General features: G+C 39.3%; 2 protein-coding genes across 2 annotated transcripts in view; one reads left to right on the top strand and one right to left on the bottom strand.

Moving 5' to 3' along the window:
* Positions 1–23,588, bottom strand: part of LOC126473377 (MOB kinase activator-like 2) — a 528,601-nt gene that overhangs the window by 4,735 nt on the left and 500,278 nt on the right. The window lies entirely within an intron of this gene.
* LOC126473376 (palmitoyltransferase Hip14) overlaps positions 1–23,588 on the top strand; it is a 155,874-nt gene that overhangs the window by 129,136 nt on the left and 3,150 nt on the right. The gene's annotated exons all lie outside the window — the stretch shown is intronic.

The raw sequence follows: 23,588 nt of genomic DNA, 5'->3' as shown, positions 1-23,588 counted from the left end.
TGAAGAGTTTGACAGAGCACTGAAAGACCTGAGTCGAAACAAGGCCCCGGGAGTAGACAACATTCCATTAGAACTACTGATGGCCTTGGGAGAGCCAGTCATGACAAAACTCTACCATCTGGTGAGCAAGATGTATGAGACAGGTGAAATGCCCTCAGACTTCAAGAAGAATATAATAATTCCAATCCCAAAGAAAGCAGGTGTTGACAGATGTGAAAATTACCGAACTATCAGTTTAATAAGTCACAGCTGCAAAATACTGACGCGAATTCTTTACAGACGAATGGAAAAACTGGTAGAAGCGGACCTCGGGGAAGATCAGTTTGGATTCCGTAGAAATGTTGGAACACGTGAGGCGTGAGGCAATACTAACCTTACAACTTATCTTAGAAGAAAGATTAAGAAAAGGCAAACCTACGTTTCTAGCATTTGTAGACTTAGAGAAAGCTTTTGACAATGTTAACTGGAATACTCTCTTTCAAATTCTGAAGGTGGCAGGGGTAAAATACAGGGAGCGAAAGGCTATTTACAATTTGTACAGAAATCAGATGGCAGTTATAAGAGTCGAGGGGCATGAAAGGGAAGCAGTGGTTGGGAAAGGAGTGAGACAGGGTTGTAGCCTGTCCCCGATGTTATTCAATCTGTATATTGAGCAAGCAGTAAAGGAAACGAAAGAAAAATTCGGAGTAGGTATTAAAATTCATGGAGAAGAAGTAAAAACTTTGAGGTTCGCCGATGACATTGTAATTCTGTCAGAGACAGCAAAGGACTTGGAAGAGCAGTTGAACGGAATGGACAGTGTCTTGAAAGGAGGATATAAGATGAACATCAACAAAAGCAAAATGTGGATATGGAATGTAATCAAATTAAATCGGGTGATGCTGAGGGAATTAGATTAGGAAATGAGACACTTAAAGTAGTAAAGGAGTTTTGCTATTTAGGGAGTAAAATCACTTATGATGGTCAAAGTAGAGAGGATATAAAATGTAGACTGGCAATGGCAAGGAAATCGTTTCTGAAGAAGAGAAATTTGTTAACATTGAGTATAGATTTAAGTGTCAGGAAGTAGTTTCTGAAAGTATTTGTATGGAGTGTAGCCATGTATGGAAGTGAAACATGGACGATAACTAGTTTGGACAAGAAGAGAATAGAAGCTTTTGAAATGTGGTGCTACAGAAGAATGCTGAAGATAAGGTGGGTAGATCACGTAACTAATGAGGAGGTATTGAATAGGATTGGGGAGAAGAGAAGTTTGTGGCACAACTTGACTAGAAGAAGGGATCGGTTGGTAGGACATGTTTTGAGGCATGAAGGGATCACAAATTTAGCATTGGAGGGCAGCATGGAGAGTAAAAATCGTAGAGGGAGACCAAGAGATGAATACACTAAGCAGATTCAGAAGGATGTAGGTTGCAGTAGGTACTGGGAGATGAAGAGGCTTGCACAGGATAGAGTAGCATGGAGAGCTGCATCAAACCAGTCTCAGGACTGAAGACCACAACAACACAACTTCAGATACTTGCTTCCTGAAACTGCAGTGGAAATGTACTCAAATTCATTAAGGTTAATCAACCAAGTCAATATCACATTACTCTAGTATGGAAATGCTTCTATAATTCTCAATTTTACCTTAATTATGAACTATTTGTCCTTGTCATATGTTTCTTCTTATGTGATACCTTCCGCCAATAACTTGTTTCCACCTGCTTATATTGATCTGTGGTCACTGTATTTGAACAGTCGCTGTATTTAAACTTCTTCTTCATCTTTTCCCTATTTTTACACTAACATGTTATACATACTTATTGGGATGAATACTAAGTGGTATGTGTGTCTCCTCCTCTTTATAATACTTGTATTAGAAAATATAATTACTGACAATGTAATGTATTTACTTGATTACCCATCAACTTTCAAGTTTCTTAATCCTCTTTTAACCTTATCCTCCAATAAATTTCGTTCAGTCTTCCATGTTTGTAGCTTTATTTCCACATCAGAACACTCCCTTTACACCGTGAGGATTCTGTTGCAATTCTTCCGGCTCTCCATTGTTGCAATAAGTAATGTGCGATGTGCACATGTTCATCCGTCACCTTTCCCGTTTATTTGCTGCATGCACCCTTTCCCCCCACAACATTTGATGCAACTAACATATAACACTAATTATCAGTCATAAAATTTTGTCTAAGGTTCCCATGTGTGTCATTTTCCTTGGCTACTCTGTGAAGACAGGTGGCACTAAAATAATCTGTAAGAAGGAAGAGTTTCAACAATAGAAAATTATGAATATGAAATAGTGGGAAAGACAGAGTTGGTCCTCCTATTGGAGAAGTAAGAAAGCAAAAGAATGAAAGATTGTGTTCTGTACCATCCCCAACCAAGGAAATCTCTTCTGCTAAAGTTCTTCATTGTGACAAAGAGTGGGAAGTTGGCCACCATTCCCTACAGAACGGACTTGTCATATTTTCACCACCACAGATCCCAAAAAGTGGCGCCCAACAAGTCCGTGTAGTAAGTGTGTAGAGAAAGAATAAAGAATGAACACCACACGGTGGGGGGGGGGGGGGGGGGGGGGGAGGGGGGGGGGATGGCGTATCATTAATCGTCAGTATCTTGTGTCCATCTGTCCAATGTCTAACTTATAGTACTACTATAATGTTTTTGTTAATGATTCTCTAGTATAATAACTTTACACTGATACCTCCCCCACAGAATCTTCATAAACCCAACCATTGTTTATTAGATTTTATTAGCAAATGTTAACAAAAAAATCCCCCGTATAAAAACCTTAAAAAGAAATCCATCCTAGACATTTATTCACATGTCCATATTGCCACTTTTTTTCCTGCTTGTATTCATCCAATGTGTTAGCGACACACAGTCAGCAATATTCTGTAATGTTAATTAACTCAACAGCTGACTGGTAACAGTTGAGGTGCTTAGCACACTTCTCATATGTTTCACATTAGCTGACATACCTTCACAGTGTACCTTACTTATTACCCGTAAGTACAAAAAAAAAATTGCGTTCATACAAAATATATAAAATATAGATTTGAAATGACTCTCAAGTTTTAACCAGTATAAATATTCATCTGCATACGAAGTATCATTTTATGAACTTGCCAAGCGGCGGCAGAACAACACACACATAAAAAAGTTTAACTTTTACAAGCTTTCAGAGCCAGTAGCTGTTTCTTTCGTAGCCGTGCCTCTTTCTTCTGGCAAAAGCGTTGAAGGGGAAGGAAGAGGGGTGAAGGAAAAGCACTGGAGAGGTTTAGGGAAAGGGATACAATTCAGAAAAGTCACCCAGAACCCTGGGTCAGCAGAAACTTATCGGACAGGGTGAAAAGGTAAGTCTTTCCTTCCCATCCTGCCTGGTAAGTTTCTCTCGACCTAGGGTTCTGGATGACTCTCCTGAACTGTACCCCTTTCCCTAAACCTCTCCAGTCCTTTTCCTTCACCCCTCTTCCTTCCCCTTAAAGTCTTTCGGTAGTAGAAAGAGCCCCTAGCTCTGAAAGCTTGTAAAAGTTGGACTTTTTGTGTGTATGTTCTCCTGCTCCGCTTGCTGAGTAGATTTTTTATCTATCCATTTACATTATACTGTCAATAATTGATTATTTTCGTTGTTTTAATTGTAGGATAAGGTAGTTAGAGATAATATCTATCAAAAGATTATAGAATAGAAAAAGAGTGAAGAATCTATTCTACAGAAAATGAAAGAACAAATAAACAGTTAACTTGGGGCTTGACGGACATTGCCCTGCCGAACTTCCTTAGAATGCAGGTTCCCCAGAGCACTTAAATCATGTTATCATATCAGTATTATAGCGACCTTTATCTTGGCCTGTGGTGGGGTCGACAAGGTATACCGCTTTTGGGTATACTCACAGTCTTGTAGGGTCCACAATACTTTGGAAAAAAAATTACTAGTTTCTTTCTTTATATGGAAACTGTGGTGAAGATCTTAAACAAGAAGTAATTCATCAACAGTAAATATTGGAGTCTGTGCTTCCCAATTAAATTATTAAATTTATTCATTTATTCTTCAGAAGGGTTTTTTTTTTTTTTTTTTTTTTTACGGACAAAGCACAAGATATCAATGTCAGTAGACGTTACTTTTCATTCTTCTGTTAATTATAGACTTTATGACATTTTTACATGTTAAAGTCTTTACTATCAGCATATTATGTTCCTTTTTACATTCTGTTTTCATTTTTTTGGTCATTGTCAATTATTTCTTTGCATAGTTCACATGATTGATCTGAGGTTTCATAGTGCTTTTAGCTTGCAGAATTTCTCCGTGCATGTTCGCCTTTTGCATTTGATGGTCTGTTTTGTTCTTATTTGCATTCCTCAGGATTGGGAGCAAGTGACAGTGACAGCCTTCTTAAGAAAAACCTTTCTTTCAGTCTGTGACAGTCAAAAGATGTGTTACCTATGCATAATGCTTGGATTATAACCATCACCAATGCCCGAAAACAGTGAATTGTGCCTGGTGAATGAGCTCTTCAGTTCACAGTATGCTTAAAAAATAAAAACGATAATAACTCTGATAGTTATTGATGTTCATCATGCAGTTGGTGAATATGCGAATTATTAGTATTTATGCTTAAGCTCCTAAACCTAATTACAGAAATGAGAGTACACGTAACTTGCTTTCTCTTTTGGTATATCGGACCTGGGTCAACTCCCCAGACGCATGTTTGAAGTGTGATCTGTGCTCCTCACTTCCAAGCCGACATCATCAGTGGAAATATATACTTCCTATGGCTATTATAATTGCCAACATCATATAATATGTTTGGCAACTTTGTGATTCTCAAGTTACTTCTGGATTGGCACAGAATTATCCTGCTAAATTCACTTGATATTTTCTCGTCATTTTCATTAAACAATGTGAGCGATTTTCATCTAAGGTGTGCCATAGTGTAATCAGATTTGTGCTTAAAGGCCCAGGAAGGTCATTCGTTACAGAAAGTACACTTAATCTTGACTTTTAGTCTGAAATTATCTATCTTAGTTTTCATTAAGTCTATGACAGGGCAGATTTCATAGTAGTGCCTCACTAGCTAAGAGGTAATGCTTTACTTGTGGATTCCAATCTCACTGGGGGAGAGGTGAATTGCATTTGACTTTCTTCTCTTCTTCAGACAAACAGGCTAAATATTGGCAGGTAAATCTTAAGAAAACCTCAGTGTCATAAGTCTTTTCATAACATTGATTCAGAACCTTGTAGATCTAAACGTGAAAACATGAAATTCATAAATTACACACTTGTTAACACCAGCAATTTCCTGCTTCATCCAGAAAACCTGAAAAATTTTTGCAACTACACAATTTCATTAATTACTGAGTGGCATTGAACAATTTGTTAATAGGTAGAGAACTTAATTTCATGTGTAACAAAATGAGACCTAAGTCATGGAGCCAAGAAACTATAGTTTCAAATGATCACCCCAGCATGTGGATGGAGCTTAAATCATATACCTGGACATAATCTGACATGTTACATGAATATTACTCTCTATTTCAAGTAGAGCTTCCAATGGAGAGATTTAGTCAAAAGTCTAATAGTATATGAAAAAAATCATTTGATTTCCTCTCAGAAACATTCAGTTTTCCCAAAATCAGTTAAAAATCACAGAGGCTATCATAAAGGTACAATAAAACCTTTGCAATAGATTCTGGGAACACTAACGTGTCTCCCAATACAGCTATTAATCAGCTCTCGTTTAACTGAAAAATTGGGTGTATATAAATATAATATAAGGGAATGACAAACAGATATTGAGACTAATGACCCTCAGTTGGAAGTAATTAAGAAGTCAAAAAATTCTATTGCAACAGTTTGAGAAAATATGACAATGGAACACATTAAACATTTATACACCAAAGCCAGTTAACTGCATCTTTTAGTTTTCATATGTTTATTTGCCCCCAAATGCTGAACAATCCCCTAACACACATAACAAATGTATTGTTACTTCTGCTGCTAGTGCTTGTGATGGCGAACATCAGCGTAGTCCTGGAGCAGTTAGGGGTGCAGTCACACTACATCATGTAATTATGACTTTATGGGAAAAATTTATCGTCAGACCTGGGTCAACTACCAACTCTTGGCTTCTAACAAACTAGTTTAGACAAGGGTCACCAGCCCTAACTTGATCTGTGAGACGAGGATAAAAAAATTGTCACACCTGCATACTAATATCAGCTCTGTAACAATATGATAACATTCTGGTAATTCCTATTTCCTACCAGAGAATTGAAAACATATATTCCTGCTCTCTCTCTCTCTCTCTCTCTCTCTCTCTCTCTCTCTCTCTCTCTATTCGTTTAGTCGGTTCTGACTCTTCGTGACCCCATGAACCAAATCACACCACTTTTTCCTGTCTTGCACTTTCTCCCATAGACCTTCCAGGTTGGAACACATTGCTTCTGTGATGCCATCGATCCATCTCATCCTCTGACGTCCTCTTCTTCTAGTTCCTTCAATCTTCCCCAGCATTAATGTTTTTTCCAGCGAGGCATGCCTTCGCATTGTGTGTCCAAAGTAGGTCAGCTTTCGTTTTAACATTAGACCTTCCAGGGAGAAATCTGGTTTAATTTGCTCCAATATTGATCTGTTGGTTCTCTTTGCAGTCTATGAAACTCTAAGAAGTTTCCTCCAACACCACAATTCGAAGGAGTCAATTCTTCACCGTTCAGCCTTTCTAATGGTCCAGGTCTCACATCCATACATCACAACTGGAAAGACCATAGCCCTCACAATACGGATCTTTGTTGCTAGTGTTATATCTCTGGACCTTATAACCTTGTCAAGGTTTGACATCGCCTGTCTACCGAGCAACAGGCGTCTCCGGATTTCATGGCTGCAGTCGCCATCAGCAGAGATCTGGGAACCGAGATAACTGAATGTGGTCACTACCTCCATGGTTTCTCCTGCTATATCCCACGAATTGGTAGGTGTAGTTGCCATAATTTTCGTTTCCTTCACATTCAGCATAAGACCAGCCTTTTCACTTTCGTCTTTCACCTTCAGTAAGAGTGTTCTCAATTCTTCTTCACTTTCTGCCAACAGGATCGTATCATCCGCGTACCTGAGGTTGTTTACATTTATTCCAGCTATTTTAATTCCTGTTTCTCCTTCATCTAGCCTCGCATTCCTCATAATATGTTCTGCATATAGATTGAATAAGTACAGTGACAGTATGCAGCCTTGCTGGACCCCTTTCTGAATCTTTATCCATTTCGTTGTTCCATACATAGTTCTCACTGTGGCTTCTTGGTCACGGTATAAACTCCATATCAGATGAATGAGGTGAACTGGTACACCCATGTTTTTCAGTATGTTCCATAATTTGTTGTGATCGATGCAGTCAAAGGCTTTGGCGTAGTGAATAAAGCAGAGGTACACATCTTTCTGGAATTCTCTCACTTTTTCCATAATCCACCGAATGTTAGCAATTTGATCTCTAGTTCCTCTTCCTTTCCTAAATCCAGCTTGTTCTTCTGGTAGCTCTCGATCTAGACATTGGCGAAGTCTATTTCGTAAGATTTTCAACATAACTTTGCTAGCATGTGAAATAAGTGCGATTGTTCGGTAATCTGAGCATTCTTTAGAACTTTTCTTCTTTGGAATGGGGATGAATACTGATCTTTTCCAGTCTTCTGGCCACTGCTGCGTGATCCATATTTTTTGACATATTGAGTGCAGCACTTTCACTGCATCCTTTCCAGTGACTTTAAACAATTCTGCTGGTATTTCATCATGTCCACTAGTTTTGTTATCAGCCATATTTTCAAGGGCCCACTGGATTTCGCTCTCCAAAACATCTGGCTCTAGTTTTAAATTAACATTAACATCAGCAGTAGGAGCCCTGTCATGATGCAGTTCTTTCTTGTGTAGGTCTTCTACATATTCTGCCCATCTTTCCTTAACATCCTCTGCTTCACTCAGATCTTTCCCGTTTCTATCTTTTATCATTCATTATTCCAATTTTTGCCTGGAATTTTCCTTTAATTTCTCTAATTTTCTTATAAAGATCTCTTGTCTTCCCCATTCTGTTATTATCTTCAACTTCCTTGCACTGTTCATTAAAGAATATATTTTTATCTCTTCTAGCTAATTTCTGAAAATCTTTATTTAATTCAAACATAGCTGATCTATCTCCCTTGATTTTTGTTTTCCTTCGTTCTTCTGCAACTTGCAGTGCCTCAACTGATAGCCATCTAGCCTTCTTACTGTTCCTTTTCTTGGGAATGTGTTTCTCTGCAGCCTCCTTGACAGTATTAGCTACTTCTGTCCACATCTCTTGCGAGCTTTTGTCCTCCAGCTGTAATACATTAAATCTGTTTTGTACCTCTACAGCATAGTCGGAGGGTATAGAGTTAAGGTCGTATCTGCAAGTTGGGATACTTTTTGCTACATTCTGAAGTTTCAGCTGAAATTTTGCAATCAGGAGCTCATGATCTGATCCACAGGCAGCCCCAGGTCTTGTTGTAGCTGACTGAACCGCGCTCTTCCACCTCTGATTACAAAGTATGTAATCAATTTGGTTCTGGTGTTGGCCATCTGGCGAAGTCCAGGTATATAGGCGTCGCTTTGGTAGTTGAAACAGTGTATTAGTAATTATCAATGAATTTTCTTGGCAGAATTCTAGGAGTCTCTGTCCAGCTTCATTTATTGTACCAAGACCATTTTTCCCTGTTATACCTTCTACAGCTTCATTTCCCACTTTTGCATTCCAATCTCCAACTATGAAGATGATATCCTTTTTTGGTGTTGACAGTAGTAATTCTTGTAAATCTCCATAGAACTGGTCAATAATTTCCTTTTCAGCATCGGTTGTTGGTGCATAAACTTGAATTACTGTGATGTTGAGGGGCTGACCGTGAAGTCTGATGGATATCATTCTATCATTTTTATATTTGCATCCCATTACAGCTTTTCTCACTTTATCACTAACTATGAAGGCTACTCCATTACTTCTGTTGTTATCGTGCCCAGAATAATACACCATATGGCCATCCGAAGCAAATTCTCCCATGCCAGTCCACCTCATTTCACTTATTCCCAATATGTCGATGTTAATTTTCTCCATTTCTCTTTTCGCTATGTCTAGTTTTCCTTGATACATGGATCTTACATTCCATGTTCCTATGCAGTGCTTCTCTTTGCACCATCTTACTCTTCGTGAAGCTCCTCTCAACCTGGTTCCCCCCCGGAGATCCGATCGGCGAACTTGAAACTCCGGAACATTTTGAGCTGAGCGAAGCCATGGGGTTTTCTTGGGATAGTTCAGTGGTGGTTTCCCGTTGCCTTCCACTGTCCTCCAACTCCTATCTGCTCACCGACTCAGTTTCCCGCTGGGGTTGGTTACCCAACCTTCCGCCGAGTTGCTCGGCTTAACAGGGGGCACTACGTGTAGGTAGGAAGTTGGAGAATTGAGGTGACAGAGGCTGTGAGAACTCTCTTGCTGAGTTCTTGTAATCGTGTATCACCCCCATTTTATGCCAGAGTCTCATGATGTCTGCAGAGACCCCCCCAGGTCATTTCCTGGGCCCATATTCCTGCTACACTCCTCTTACCTCCCAAATAGAAACTACAGCCTCATCAAAAAATTCTCCTCAAAGAAAACTTCTCGGGGCCAATGTTCATAATATGAAAACCCAGTAATCACAAAAAATGAAATAAATCAGCTCTCACAGAAATGATACAGTTACTTTTCTTTTTAACAAGCCTCTGAGCCATAGTTATTGACACAATAAGGTCGCCTTGTACTAAGAATGTCAATTTCTTATAAGTATTGTCACACTCTACTTCGAACTACACACTTACTGATCAACTATCACTACCAGAAGCTGCCCGTGTAAAATCTCGTGCCTCTGCTCTAAATAACAGCAGTCACCTTCAAAAGTTGTAAAGTGCTGTTGAACCTCCACTTACACACACAATAACATTTTTATAGTCTGACTATACCCACTGCACCCAAACTGTAATATGTCCTATCTCCAGGGATCACAAATGTGTCTTGAGAAACCAATATTCTGCTGAATTTAGTTACTGAATCTGCTAATACCTCACTTATAGCCTCTCAATGTTGTGTGTGTGGGGTGGGGTGGGGGGGTGGGGGGGGGGGGGGGCAGGTGCTCACACACGCGCCTGTGTAAATGAATAAGAGTTTGGTTTTGACTACATTTGTATGAGAGAAAGAGAGACAGTTAAGAAAAAAGTATAATTTAAATGAAATTCATATTGTTTATTAATTTTGAGGGAATGGGGCAAAGTGGTGTGGGAGGGGAGAATGTGAAAGAGGGCGGGGAGGGGGGGGGGTGTTTATTTTTCTGACAAATGCGTGTCTGCACATTTGAGTGACAGACTTTTTTACGTCCAAAATACTATCACTATTAAACTATTTGGTATAGCTGTAGGCAAAATAATGGCTGTAGGCAAAATAATGGCTGTAGTTTCCCCTCACTTGTAGCCATGCTGCAGTACCGACATGACAATGACATGATTTCTGATGTTAAAAGGCCATATCACAAAATTTATGAATGTTCATTGTTGTTGTAACTTTTGAAGTACGTAAATGAATGCATACTGCAGATGAAATCTTCTCATGCTTCCATCCAGGTGGTTGCATTGAAATTCTCCTGTTTCCTCACCAGAAGATGATCAGAGTGACACTCGTCAAAACGTTGCGTTATTTCAGTGCAGCCATCTAGGTGTACTATGTTTCTAAAATGAAGAGAAGAGGATCTCTATTGTTTTGCACCTGCTAGCTTGACACAGGTGAAAAGTTATTACATGTGTGTATTTATCATGCCATATTAGTACTTGACTGTGATTTTATGTTGTCACAGAGTAAGAGCACAATTTAATTTTGATCAAAGTTGATCAACTCCATGGGAGTGGGTGACCAATTTGTTACAGCCATATGCTTCCCCTCTGGTAATTTTATGCACCCAGCAGTTTTTGTGTACAAGATCTGACCAAACAGAAAGAGAGAGTAAAACTAGACTCTCAATTCAAATTCTTTATGCTTACCAAATGGATTGTTGTCAGAGTAGAACCCACTTGAGTCTGCACTCACCACCATTTGTACCTTCCCCTGCTCAAGACATTTCTGCATTATGTTTTGCTGTAAAGCTGCACAGTAACTCAGCTGTTCTTACCTTATGGCATAGTGCAAGAACTACTCTGTTGCAAACCGCTTGTCAACTGCCACTGAGTTGACATTTTTTTAATGTGTTGTGATGCAGGTCACCATCAAAAAACAGTCGTCCACTAATGCCTCATTACAAGTAATTCCTTACTAATGCAAGCAGTTTCACTTCTTTTGCATGATGTGATTTTGAGACTAATAATACGTGTCATCTGCTAGAAGAAATTGTTATGCTGGATGTGCCTTAAATGGAATGTCATTTACATATACACTGACAGAAAAACATTGCAGCACCAAAAGATAATTAATGTAGAGTAATACAAGGAACATTTCATAAATAATACAAGGGATATTTTATAAATAATGTACATGTTGGTATTACTGTTGGATTGTTTGAGTTAGGAGCTTGAGGAAGCAACACGTATTTGTTTTTTCGCGGTGTAATCTAACATAAAATTGGTGAGAGATAGAAATGGAGCCTGTGGGGGGTCTTGGGTGCTGTCATACATGATGATCAAAACTTTACACAGCAAAAACCCAATAGAAATCCACAGTGCATTAAGTGAAGTTTGTTGTGAGTTTACCACAGAACATAGTACAGTTTCACATTGGGTGAATTGTTTTCATGGTGGGTGTATAAGCATAGATGATAATCCAAGACCCAGAAGACTAAAAACGACAACAGATGAATGAAGTATAAAACTTGTGGCAGATGCTGTTGAAGAAGATAGCAGTGCGACTTGTGTTGAACTCTCTGAAGCCAAGGGAATTCCCTCAACATCAGTATTCCATATTCTTATAAATGATATGATGAAGAGAAAATTTCTGCGAGATCGGTTCCAACTGTTTGACTGCTGAAGAGAAACAGAAATGCCTCGACATTGCAACCTTGCCCAAAAAAAGATTTCACTGTGAAGGTCAATGATTCTGGTCTTAAATTGTTGCTATTGATGAAACATGAATTACAGACTTTGAAGCTGAGTTGAAATAACAGTCCAGTGAGTGGAGAGCTTCAAATTCTCCACATAAAAAAAATAATAAAAAAAATAAAATAACAAAAAAAGTTGACGCGCTCAATCAAATTTTTGCTTATGATCACCGAGGAATAATCGTGACAAGTAGTCCCATGTGGAACAAGTATCACAACAGTGTATTAAACATCATGCTAAACCTGTGCAGAAAAATGCACAAAACCTGATATCAGTTGTGTGAGGCTGAGCCACTCATTCTCCCATTCTCCACACAATGCTCGCCCACATACCAGCAATGTTGTAGCCCAAAAACTGAGTGATACACAAATGGGAAGTGTTGCTGTATCCTCGCTAAAATCCAGATGTGAGTCCACCAAGTTTCGACTTGTTTCTGAAGTTGAAAAAACCTATGCATGGACGTTGTTATCTTTCTCTGGAAGAGCTTTCTACTACCGATACCAGAGTCATTCAACAGTTGAACAGGAGTGGAATAATAGAACTTCTGAGATGTTGAGATTCAGTCATAGAAAAGGAGGGAGACTATATTGAAAGACAGTAAAGAGATATTGAAAAATAAATAAAGATGGCGGACAGTTCAGTGCAATGTATTGAAAGATCAGAAAAGTGACAAAAGGAGGAGGATATATGAAGAAGAAAATGAAGAATGGAATTACTAGAGGCGGTGAGTGACATAAGAAAATGCTTAGAATCTTTGAAAAACAAAACAAAAGCAAAGGAGGAGGAGAATAGGAGTCCTACAAGAGAGGTTAGGAACCTCCAACAAGAGGAGATGAGTGAGGAAGACGACAGCTGGACAACTAGCAACACCTATCGGAGAAACGCAGGAAACAGCACATAGCGAACAGAGGCAGACGGAAGAGACACCTACAGGATCTGAGAAGAACTTCAGTGGAGATATTGGAGTGGGTAGCTCTCTCGAAAAAGCAAAAAAAGATGAAAATAACACGGAAATGGGAGAACTGAGGCATAAAATGGAGGAGATAACTGATTTCCTAAAAAACCAACTAGGGATATTAATACAGGAGCAAATAAAGAAAAATAGAAAAGGAAAGTCACCTAGAACCAGAGAAAACCAAAACTGATGCAAAACAACATACAAACTAAATACAACAAAGTTAAACCAAGGGGAACGACAATATACAGAAATCCTCTGCTCCAGCAACAAAATCAGCCACAAGTCCAGATCAATGCACATGAGCATAATAAAACCCGAAATCAGGTTAATGAACTAGAGGAACCAACTTGGAGTACTGTGGTAGGGAGGAGCTGGTACAGAAGAAACTAGATTAAAAATAAAACCATAATGGGTACAAAAAAAAAAAAAAAATGAAGAAATGCAATCAGCAGAAACAACAGTGTGGTTATATATTCCTAACTTAAATAGAACCACCACAACTGATACAGTAGTGAAATACCTCAACAAGAACGAAATACTGAGACAACTTGAATGTGAAGAACTGCGCACACTGTGACAAAAAAGCTTTCAAATAGGCAGTCTGTTTGAAGATCTACAAATCACACAAGAACCAGATTTCTGGCCTGAAAACATAAAAGTACGTCGATTTCGTTTCCCAAGACGATCAATGGAAGAGGGAGCAGAGCTCAACTAAACTAAGAAGAAAACCAGAAGGACAAGAAATAAAAGCAGTCTTGTGGAATACAGAGGGAATAAAAAATGCTCTTAACCTAACACCAAAAAGACATTCTGCAAAGCTTGGATCTTGCAATTCTGTCAGAAACCTTCCTGATAGACAACTGGCAACATAAAGATTTCTACAATATTCACCTAATGCCAAAGAAGGGAGAAAGAGGACGACCCATGGGAAGAGTATCTATCCTACTGAAACCCTGGATGACCCCCACCAAAAAAATCATAAAACAAGAAAATAGTATGCTAGTAGAAGCAGCAAACATAAATATAATTGCAGTCTATTTTAAACCCCACACAAATGCTGTAGAAATAATTGATGAAATAGTCACACTCATCAAACAATGCGACAGCAAACCTACCATTATTGCAGGCGATCTCAACTGCAGAATAGACAAGGAGAACTATAAAACAAGACTAGTCACTGAAACCCTAGAAGAGGATGGTTTCACCCTACATATATATTCCACAATGGGAAAAGTGCCGTTGATATCGCATTAACAAGAGGAGAAATAAAAGGAAGTATTCAACCAATATGGCATGACTCCTATACGAAAGCACATTCCAGTGAAGATAAATATAAATAACGTCACATCACCACCAGCAAGAAAGACCCACCAAATCACACAAAGAAAAGCAGATAAAGAAAAATTAACAAACCAGCAAGATCAAATAACACAAATAGATACTTTAATAGAGGAAGGAGACCTTGAAAAAGCAACAGACAAAATAGAAGCCCTCCTAAAAAATTCAGTGATACAAGCAAACCCAAAAACAAGGACGGCAAAAAGATGGTTCGATGCTGAATGCTACAGCAAAAGGAACACTGTTCTAAGAACGCTCCACAGATTAAGAAACCAGCATGGCGAGGAAACGTGCAAACTATATGCAGAAGAGAGGAGAATCTACAAAAAACTAATAGAAGAAAAGAAAAAAGAACACATAGAAAGAGAAGCGGGTGAAACAGAGAAAGACCCATACATAGCAGCAAGACCAAGAGGAATGGCTCATACACCAAATATAGACATGAAGGAATGGGAAGACCACTTCGATACTGAACAAAAAAGGAATCAAAACATCCCCAAAGAAAGAGAAACAACATCAAACAAAGGAAAAAGACAATGTATGGGAACCTCTAAATGAAGATGATGTTAAAGAAGTAATAAAAACACTGAAGAACAAGAAAGCAGCAGGACCCGTTAATATATATAATGAACATAAAAAAGATGCAAAAGAGGCTCTCCAACATGTATGGATCAAACTATTCAACAAATGCCTGGAACTTGGAAGAATTCCGACCCAGTGGAGACACTCGATAATAAAAGTTCTCTAGAAAGGTAGAGGAGACCAAACAGACACAAACAAGTACAGAGGCATAGCCCTGGAAAATACTTAGTTCAAGATGTTTTCAAAGATAATTACACAAAAAATCAAAGCATGTGTGGACAGTCACCTCCCAGAACAAAACATGGGCTTCAGATCTGGACGATCAACACTTACGGCAGTCAGGCTTCTTCTAAACATCATCAACAAAGCGCTACAAAAGAAACAAATGTTCTACGCAGTGTTCATAGACGTTACCAAAGCCTTTGACCTACTGGAAAGAGGTTCATAGTCTGAAAACTGGAAAACACAATGGGAGAAGATAGCATATGGGCAAGAATAATCAAGTCAATCCTCAAATACAACTTAATCACAATATCAGACAACCTCTCTTTTTCGAACATCATTCTACAATCAAATGGAGTCTTAAGTACCAAGGGGTGACATGGCAACCAACAGCCAAATGCTTCACAAAACGTACAACAGAACGTGCAGCCCAAGCAACAATAGCAATACAGGACATCGAAAACATCCGCCTACTCAGTCTAGAAACAGCCATGAAATGATTCAACACAAAAATCTTGCCATTCCTAATTGAAGACATCAAACTTTGATATATGATGCCACACACCAGGGCTTCCAGAAATCAACTAAAGATCACAGAGGATAAACGAGAAAAAGTATGGCCGGAATTCCACGGCACTGAAGCAATGACGAACCACTCACGGACAGCACCAAACTTCGAACTGCGACATGTCGTAACTATATTATCTATTCACGGCTTTCATCATCTAATTTTCAAAAACAAAACTTATCACGACCCAACCACAACGTTTGTGTGTGTGTGAACTGTGTAACAAAGCCTGGAATGATATCACATAGAACTGTGCAGTAAAAGAGTGAAATCTATGCAAAAACGAAAAATGTAAATGTAAAATGTTAAGAAAAGTAACTGTATATGGCTATTTGGATGCAATTTTATTAAATAAAAAAATAAATAAATGTGTAAGTAAAAAATTTTTCCCGAGGACATGCAGCTTTACTGTATGATTAAATGATGATGGCGTCCTCTTAGGTAAAATATTCCGGAGGTAAAATAGTCCCCCATTCTGATCTCCGGGCGGGGACTACTCAAGAGAACGTCATTATCAGGAGAAAGAAAACTGGCATTCTACGGATCGGAGTGTGGAATGTCAGATCCCTTAATCGGGCAGGTAGGTTAGAAAATTTAAAAAGGGAAATGGATAGGTTAAAGTTAGATATAGTGGGAATTAGTGAAGTTTGGTGGCAGGAGGAACAAGACTTCTGGTCAGGTGATTACAGGGTTATAAATACAAAATCTAATAGGGGTAATGCAGGAGTAGGTTTAATAATGAATAAAAAAAATAGGAGTGCGGGTTAGCTACTACAAACAGCATAGTGAACGGATTATTGTGGCCAAGATAGACACAAAACCCATGCCTACTACAGTAGTACAAGTTTATATGCCTACTAGCTCTGCAGATGATGAAGAAATAGATGAAATGTATGACGAGATAAAAGAAATTATTCAGGTAGTAAAGGGAGATGAAAATTTAATAGTCATGGGTGACTGGAATTCGTCAGTAGGAAAAGGGAGAGAAGGAAACATAGTAGGTGAATATTGATTGGGGGGAAGGAATGAGAGCGGAAGCCGCCTTGTAGAATTTTGCACAGAGCATAACTTAATCATAGCTAACACTTGGTTCAAGAATCATAAAAGAAGGTTGTATACCTGGAAGAATCCTGGAGATGCTAAAAGGTATCAGATAGATTATATAATGGTAAGACAGAGATTTAGGACCCAGGTTTTAAATTGTAAGACATTTCCTGGGGCAGATGTGGATTCTGACCACAATCTATTGGTTATGAACTGCAGATTGAAACTGAAGAAACTGCAAAAAGGTGGGAATTTAAGGAGATGGGACCTGGATAAACTGAATGAACCAGAGGTTGTAGAGAGTTTCAGGGAGAGCATAAGGGAACAATTGACAGGAATGGGGGAAAGAAATACGGTAGAAGAAGAATGGGTAGCTCTGAGGGATGAAGTAGTGAAGGCAGCAGACGATCAAGTAAGTAAAAAGACGAGGGCTAATAGAAATCTTTGGGTAACAGAAGAAATATTGAATTTAATTGATGAAAGGAGAAAATATAAAAATACAGTAAATGAAGCAGACAAAAAGGAATACAAACGTCTCAAAAATGATATCGACAGGAAGGGCAAAATGGCTAAGCAGGGATGGCTAGAGGACAAATGTAAGGATGTAGAGGCTTGTCTCACTAGGGGTAAGATAGATACTGCCTACAGGAAAATTAAAAAGACCTTTGGAGAGAAGAGAACCACTTGTATGAATATCAAGAACTCAGATGGCAACCCAGTTCTAAGCAAAGAAGGGAAGGCAGAAAGGTGGAAGGAGTATATAGAGGGTTTATACAAGGGCGATGTACTTCAGGACAATATTATGGAAATGGAAGAGGATATAGATGAAGACGAAATGGGAGATAAGATACTGCGTGAAGAGTTTGACAGAGCACTGAAAGACCTGAGTCGAAACAAGGCCCCGGGAGTAGACAACATTCCATTAGAACTACTGATGGCCTCGGGAGAGCCAGTCATGACAAAACTCTGCCATCTGGTGAGCACGATGTATGAGACAGGCGAAATACCCTCAGATTTCAAGAAGAATATAATAATTCCAATCCCAAAGAAAGCAGGTGTTGACAGATGTGAAAATCACCGAACTATCAGTTTAATAAGTCACAGCTGCAAAATACTAACACGAATTCTTTACAGACGAATGGAAAAACTGGTAGAAGCCGACCTCGAGGAAGATCAGTTTGGATTCCGTAGAAATGTTGGAACACATGAGGCAATACTGACCTTACGACTTATCTTAGAAGAAAGATTAAGAAAAGGCAAACCTACGTTTCTAGCATTTGTAGACTTAGAGAAATCTTTTGACAATGTTAATTGGAATACTCTCTTTCAAATTCTGAAAGTGGCAGGGGTAAAATACAGGGGGCGAAAGGCTATTTACAATCTGTACAGAAACCAGATGGCAGTTATAAGAGTCGAGGGGCATGAAAGGGAAGCAGTGGTTGGGAAAGGAGTGAGACAGGGTTGTAGCCTTTCCCCGATGTTATTCAATCTGTATATTGAGCAAGCAGTAAAGGAAACAAAAGAAAAATTCGGAGTAGGTATTAAAATTCATGGAGAAGAAATAAAAACTTTGAGGTTCGCCGATAACATTGTAATTCTGTAAGAGACAGCAAAGGGACTTGGAAGAGCAGTTGAACGGAATGGACAGTGTCTTGAAAGGAGGATATAAGATGAACACCAACAAAAGCAAAATGAGGATAATGGAATGTAGTCAAATTAAGTCGGGTGATGCTGAGGGAATTAGATTAGGAAATGAGACACTTAAAGTAGTAAAGGAGTTGTGCTATTTAGGGAGTAAAATAACCGATGATGGTCGAAGTAGAGAGGATATAAAATGTAGACTGGCAATGGCAAGGAAAGCGTTTCACAAGAAGAGAAATTTGTTAACATCGAGTATAGATTTAAGTGTCAGGAAGTCGTTTCTGAATGTATTTGTATGGAGTGTAGCCATGTATGGAAGTGAAACATGGACGATAACTAGTTTGGACAAGAAGAGAATAGAAGCTTTTGAAATGTGGTGCTACAGAAGAATGCTGAAGATAAGGTGGGTAGATCACGTAACTAATGAGGAGGTATTGAATAGGATTGGGGAGAAGAGAAGTTTGTGGCACAACTTGACTAGAAGAAGGGATCGGTTGGTAGGACATGTTTTGAGGCATCGAGGGATCACAAATTTAACATTGGAGGGCACTGTGGAGGGTAAAAATCATAGAGGGAGACCAAGAGATGAATACACTAAGCAGATTCAGAAGGATGTAGGTTGCAGTAAGTACTGGGAGATGAAGAAGCTTGCACAGGATAGAGTAGCATGGAGAGCTGCATCAAACCAGTCTCAGGACTGAAGACCACAACAACAACAACAACAACAACAAGTAAAAAACTTAGTGTGCATAATTTATGAAATGCCCATCATAAAATTTGCATAATACATTTGTCTAGGTAACATGTTTAAGTGATTAACATTGCAAGATCACAAGTTAGTGTAAGTTCGAGAGAAGCCATTGCAACTATGAAGTGCTGGTACATTAATAATTGGAATGTTGAATCCGAGCATGCAAACATGCATGCATTGTGTCGTACACATGCCCGATGTCAGTTTGTGGGATGGAGTTCCGTGCCTGTTGCACTTGGGTTAATGCTGTTTGTGGATGATGCTGGAGTTGTCACCTGATGATGTCCCTTACATGCTCGATTGGAGATGGATCTAGTGATCGAGTAGGCCGAGGCAACATGTCAACGCTGTAGAACTTGTTGGGTTACAACAGCGGTATGTGAGTGAGTATTATCCTGTTGGAAAACACATCGTGGAGTGCTATTCACGAATGGCAGCACAACAGGTTGCACCAGATTGACGCACAGGTTTGTAGTCAGTGTGCTTGGGATAACCGTGAGAGTGCTCCTATTGTCATACGTAATCGCATTGGGGACCATAACCTCAAATGTAGGTCTGAGGTGTCTAGCGCACAAGCAGGTTGGTTGCAGGCCCTCATCTGGCCTCCTCCTAACCAACACATGGCCATCACTGGCACTGAGGCAGAACCAGCTTTCATCAGAAAACACCACAGATGTCCACCCTGCCTTCCGATGAGCTCTCACTACAGGGCATACTACAGGGCATCTGCCTCAGAGCTGCCCTTGAAGTAAGCAATTTGTTGTGTCACTGTCGTGCCAATTGTTGCTGCAGATGTAGTACAATGTGCCAGAGCCATACACTGAATACGATGGTCTTCCCTTTTAGCAGTGCCGTGTGGCTGTCCGGTGCCAGTCTTCTTGTAACAATATATTCTTGTGACCACCGTTGTCAGCAGTTGTGTACAGTGGTTACATTCCTGCCAAGACATTCTGCCATATCTTAGAGAGAACAGCCAGCTTTAGGCTTGTTACATTATCTCATTCAAACTCTGTGAGGTGTCTTTGTTGCCATTAAGGCATTCTTGATTACCATCAACTCACCATGTCCGATCTCAAAGGTAACTAACGCTGATGACCATTACAGCACATATTTAAAGCAAGAACGACTCTTATGCGACTGGTGTGAAATTTTAATAGACATCACCTTTCAGATGTAGAAACAAGGCTACCAACTTTTGTTTGTCATATAACTCCTATTTGGTGCTAAAAAAAATTTTTCCATCAGTTTATGATTCAGAGCAGAAATAATTGTTCATTCTTGTGGGTGCTACCCTTAACAGATGGTTCAGCCCTGTAAATGTGTGGAGACCTCAGTGCATTCTTCATATGGCTAATCAAATCTCTAACAGAAAGAAACAGTTATATATACATGCAGGTCTCACTAGCTTTCAGACTCTTTAAGGACTGTATATACAATCAAATTTATTTGTCAAGTTCACTCTTATCCATCCACAGATTTGTCAAACAAGCCTGTACATTCCTACAAACGCTTATAAAGCATGTCTAACATTCCAGAATGAGGTTTTCACTCTGCAGCAGAGCATGTGCTGATAAAATACATCCTGTCGGATTAAAACTGTGCGCTGGACTGAGATTCGAGCTCCTGACCTTTGCCTATTGTGGCCAAGTGCTCTACCAACCGAGCTACCTACCTTCCTAACTTCACAGAAGTTCTTCTACAAGCGAGTTTCGTGTCTAACATTGTCTCTGGCAATGTGTTCGAAGAAGATGAAAAAGAGCTAAACATATTCAGCAAATCATCAACACAAATAATGTGTGCCATCTTGTCAAATTTTCTGTCAATCAAAATTTCTCTCATTCGTGCCAGACATGCTCTGTATTTGACAGTTGCATCAGACAGCCACAAACAGTCAAATATTTTGCAAATATAGTAAAGTTTAACAAATTGTTTTATTGTGCATAGGGGCCTTCAGTGAAATTTTCACAACATCCTCCTCCTCCTCCTCCTCCTCCTCCTCCTCATCACCACCACCACCACCACCACCACCACCACCACCATCCCCATCCCCATCCCCACTCTCTTCCCCCAATAATTTTTATTATTAGCTTGGTCAAATGCTTTGGATTTTGACACAGCTGCCTACAGTTATTTTAGTATATCTTGGATTTAGATACAATTGTATGCAGTTACTTTAGTATATGTACGTTGCCAAAAATGTGGAAGAATTGCACTAAGAGTTTGCATGACCTTTTCACTAACTGGATAATAATAGAATATTAAAGAACTGTGCACGTGCAAATTTTCACAAATGACTACATCTTCACAAAACTCTCATTATACATTTTCACATGGTTCTCTTTTGTGTTCTAATCTTGAAAACATTTACTGCCATTAATATAATTGCAGAAGGTCCTGGGCAGAATACGCAACATTGTATGAGTGATGACAGTTACTCACCCAGTACATGGAAGAAACATCCATCTTATCCCCCCCCCCCCTTTCTTATTCCCTCCCCCTCCTTTCTATCAAGTTGACAAACTGGCATCACAATTACTTCATTTTCTCTTTGCTCCTTGTTGAAAGATTTTCTGTTGTCTCTCAGTTCTTTTATGTTATGTTGCTTTTTGTTTTTTTCTTAAATCCCGGCTATTGTTGACTTCTTTTTCTAGAAGTGCTGGACTACTTGTTGGTAATTTATGCATGGTTTGGTAGCAAATTTTAAGATATGTTTTGCACTTGAATTGAGAAGTATGGGGTGATTATAATTAAAATTAAACCCTAAAAACACTGTAAAAATAAGACCACTGGTCAGAATGACGTCAAATTGCAATGGAATATTATCGGAGAGGGCGGAAAACGTATGGCAGAAGAAGAAAAATAGTGTGAAAATTGATCAGTATTGACACTGTATGTGTCAGAATATGTAAATGAAAACACCTGTCATGTGCATGACCCATTAAAGTTGGTATAAACACGCCACGTATTTGGCTTTTCCTCCTTTTGCATCTGTGATGTTCACCATGACTGTCTCAATGCACGATAATGCGTGGTTCTGCAGAAGTTCTAGATACAGAAGGGTTTGAAGAAAGGCATTAGTCCTACGACTTCCGTGGATCTGAAGAAAATGATTTAGAAATTTGAAAAGACGGGTTCTTTTGGCATGCAATCTGGTAGACAGAGGAAATGAATTGATTCAATGTCAGTGGAAGCAGTGCCCACAGCAATGCAAGAGGAGACAAGTGGTGGTGTGCAAACATGCAGTGCATGGAGAATTGCCTGAACATTGGACATACCCATTAGCATGGTGCGTAAAATCCTACGAAACATCCTTCTTTGCTGCACATTCAAAATTACCCATGTGCACGAGTTGCTTCCTGTTGACCTGCCGGCAAGAAAGACCTTCGCCTTAGAATTTCTTGCCCACATGGAAGTGGACAATGATTAGCCATGGAAGATTTTATGGACAGACAAAGCCCACTTCCATCTGACAGGATGTCAGTACACAGAATTGTCAAATATGGGCAACAGAAAATCCATGTACAAATCAACCAGTACCACTTTATCCCTAAAAGGTCACTGTGTGGTGCAGGTTTAAGGCATCATTTATCATAGGGCCACATTTTTTCAAAGAGACAGGTGCTCCCGGTCCTGTTATCTGTACCATCACTGGTAACTGCTGTGAGTGTCTTTTGTGCAACCATATCATTCCAGCTCTCCAACAGTGTGGATGGGATCATTTTTATGCAAGATGGTGCACCTCTGCACATTGAAAATCCAGGTAAGCAGTTGATGAAGTGCCGTTTCGGAAATGTTAGAATTATCAACCTGGCCATCCCAGTCACCTGATCTTAATTTGTGTGACTTCTGGCTGAGGGGCTATCTGAAAGATGTGTTCAGTGATCTGATTGCAAACTTAGCTGCATTGAAGACACGCATTGCTTAACACATTATGAATGTGACCCTGGAAACACTTTGATCAGTTGTGGAACGTGCTGTTTCTCGATTTCAACTTGTTGCAGAAAACAGTGGACAGCGTATTGGCCATGTTTTGCACCAGTCACATGGACATTAATAATTCGATTTGATTTTGATTATGCTTTTTTATGCGGTTTTTGGCCAGAGGACGATTAAAAACTGATGTGATTGATGCTTTTTATGCAGTTTTTGGCCTCCGGACAATTAAAAACTGATATAATTGATGCTTTTTATGTGGTTTTTGGTTTCAGGACAATTAAAAACTGATTTTTCCCATCCAATGTGATATGATCCTGCCATTGTGGATGGGCTTATGTAACTAACAGTATCACACCTGTACACCCATGCACACTGAGTAGTACAGTTTGTTTAACATCAAACTTACACCTTAGACGTTGTTGTATGATTCATTTGTCATTGGTAGTCG

Source organism: Schistocerca serialis, chromosome 4 (genome assembly GCF_023864345.2).
Source record: "Schistocerca serialis cubense isolate TAMUIC-IGC-003099 chromosome 4, iqSchSeri2.2, whole genome shotgun sequence".
NCBI classification, from domain to species: domain Eukaryota; kingdom Metazoa; phylum Arthropoda; class Insecta; order Orthoptera; family Acrididae; genus Schistocerca; species Schistocerca serialis.
The sequence above is the reverse complement of the archived record's forward strand: the minus strand, read 5'-3'. Positions and strand labels throughout refer to the sequence as shown.